Here is a 3211-nt window from a genome sequence, read left to right as displayed (position 1 = left end):
CACTGGACGGCCGTTTCGTTCTATTATGGGACTCCTCCTTGGTTCGAATCCCGCACTCGCGAGATGGACCTACCAGTCTCAAGCCAAAGCCCTTAACCGATAGATCACTGAGCCGACATCCAACGGTTTTAATGTCTAACTTCAACCAATCTCTTGTAAGATATTATTTGTATAGCCCACTTATTAAATTTATGCAAAAAAATGAAATATAAACTTGTAATCTTTTTTATTAAACCTCACCAAATGTTTAGTTTACTTGAACCAAAAACTAAATATAAGATCAGGTTAAAGTGATCTTTCTCTGAATTGAATCTTTGTTTTCTTGACTGAGTTGTTATGTTTCATTCATTTGTTCAAGGACAGTTGACAAACAATAAGTAAAATAAGTACTTTTCATATAACAAATGTAGAATTACATGTAGATGATATCTATAATTATTTTTTCAATGAAATGGACAACAGACGATTGTGATAATGAGTGTATACTATTAGGTGCAACACATTTCAGTAGTAGTGTTTGGAATAATATTCCCGTATTGTTACATAAACATTCATCACCCTAGTTTGATTAGTGTTGTTTTGGTTTTTAGTAGCTAGAGCTTCAGTAAGTAGTTTAAAAGTTGAATTTTTTCCTATTTATTTATTCTAAAACTGACGAACATTGATGATATGAACACCATGGATTAACTGTCGCACTATGGGACCGTTTGATGCTAGAGAACCTATTGATCTCGAGTTCTGGAAAGGGAACAAGGAGGCAATCACTGGATAGGATTAGAAAGGAAGGCCCAGGACAGAGTGGGTTGGGGAATGCTGGTCGTCGGCCTATACTCCATTGGGAGTAACAGCCGTAAGTAAGTAAGTGAGAGGTATAAAAATATACACTTTAAAATAAATTATCCAGTATATTATGTCTTATTAAAAACTATTATCCAATCTTCATAACTCATATGGAAGTTCGTTTGTTAACAATCACAAAAAATAAGTTGTGGGATGTTATAAATAACAATCCCTGTTAGTTTTCAAATAAATTGGAAGTTTTTTATGACATAATTAATCTTATCTATTTAAACATTTCACTACCATATAGCTATCAAGCCTCAAGTGAATGTTAACACAATGGATTGTACCAATACATGTCTTCATTAACAACACAAACATCCCCTAAACATTTGGTTTTCAAGTGTATTCAGGTGATTTATCTATGAGTATGAGTTCTAACTGTAGTGTTTGACAGTGAAATTTTTTTATTTGTAATAGCATGAACGTATTCCGAAACATTTGTATATGTAGAGCAAATGCTACTTATTTGGAAATTGTAAATTGGATTTTGATTATTTTTTGGTTACTGTGATAGGGAACGTTATATTTAATCATCACTACTAAGGTGTTGGATTCCATAAAATGCAGTTTTGTAGTTTATGAAAGTTCCATTCTGCTGACTAGATAAGTAGCCCTGATTACGTGTATATAAAATGATGAATAGAAATAAACAAAATATCTAGACTGAGATAAAGATGTACAACCTAAAATCCATAGATAATGTGGACTTTTGAACCACTAAATCAAAAAATGAAATTTAACTGTAGAAAACCATACATAGACGAGTAAAATTTAAAAAGCACACCTAATCAGACGTATTTCAGATGGTTAACAGTGATTTATCAGCAGTGATGAATATGTAGGGAAACAGATCACATGGTTTCGAAGGTCAGGGTGGATTTTTCTCGTGTATTTTGTAAGTAATGTTTAACTGTTTGTCCTGACAAATCACGTCATTATTAGACAAGTAGCGTATCAGAAATCTATGTAAGTTGAGAATTTTGTCGTCACCTATTTTGTGACATTTTCTTACCGCGGAAATTCACATAAATTTGTCTAAATATTTTCACAAATATAGTGCTAAACATAGCTTGATCTTTATAATCATTTTTTCAGTTTTCTACTCCTATTTCACAGAATTGTGGTCATCAATGATCCCATGGTATTAGGAATGCGTGTTGATCTTCAAATTGGTGTTACGTATACTTTAGTAAAAATAATCAACTGATATTTAGTTTTTAAGAAACAGTATTCGCGAACTGGGATTAAGGCACATTCTACACATTTCTACTTAGATATAAGACTAATTTTAGTGTGAAGAAGAATGAATGATGAAACGAAATTGGTGAACTGGTACAAAAATAAAAGCATGATATATTCAGTAACTCAAACTGAGCAACAATGCAAACCGTTGTTTCATTACTTGATGTTTTCAATGAGACATGTGAAAGCAACACCCAGTAACTGGAAAACAATTCGCTTAGTTGGACTACAGTGGTGCACATGAGAAATTCAAACTGGGAATCAAACAGTGAGAATTAATTGGAAGTAATTAATTCAATAAATAAATACATTTTTCAGTCGAATTATTCAAACCGAACAACACTTCTAACCACACTATTATAAAGGATGCTTTTAACATGGTAGTACATCACCATAATTCTTGTTCCGTTTTGTAGTTATTTATTACAAACAATTCCATGGTGTGACCCTGTGAGCTAATTCACTTTAATTACTATGTCATAGTAACGTATTCAACATAATCAAAATAATATTCAAACATTCTTTATTCCCTGAAGTACACCAGATATACAATAGAAAATGCCTAAATGCTGGTGGCTTAAATATTCTGCTCATTCAATTTGTTGTCCTAAAATTACATGAACGCTAAATAATAACAATGCTTTATTACAATATTACAGATATGAATTGTTTCGGTAAAGAGCAATAGTTGGGTTAAATAAAACAAGATATCAACGACCTTTTATGGAATTTCATTTTGTATTGTCCACTTATCAAGTCAACGTAAAACATTGTTATTTTTCAATCACCTGGTTACCGAATTGTTTGTTTTTTATTTTGCTTGAGGACAACTGAGCAAGTAGTACACTTTATCACAGTTTAGTCTCAATTTCACCTCATACTATCAATTCACAATCGCCCAAACGACTAAAGATTTGTTATCATCATTATGTTTTTGGTCAGTATAGAATTATGTCGGAATAATTGTTGCTATTGGAGTGTTTAGGTTTTTCTTTTTTACAAAATCCATTTATATGACAAATATGTGAATTGTCAACAGGTTTCGTTTGTTCTTCGGGATTACAATAAATAGGTGAAACTATCTGGAATGCAGTAAGTGTATTCTGATTGCCGAAACGATTACATA

Source organism: Schistosoma mansoni (genome assembly GCF_000237925.1).
Source record: "Schistosoma mansoni, WGS project CABG00000000 data, supercontig 0247, strain Puerto Rico, whole genome shotgun sequence".
NCBI lineage: Eukaryota > Metazoa > Platyhelminthes > Trematoda > Strigeidida > Schistosomatidae > Schistosoma > Schistosoma mansoni.
This window is presented reverse-complemented; position numbering follows the sequence as displayed.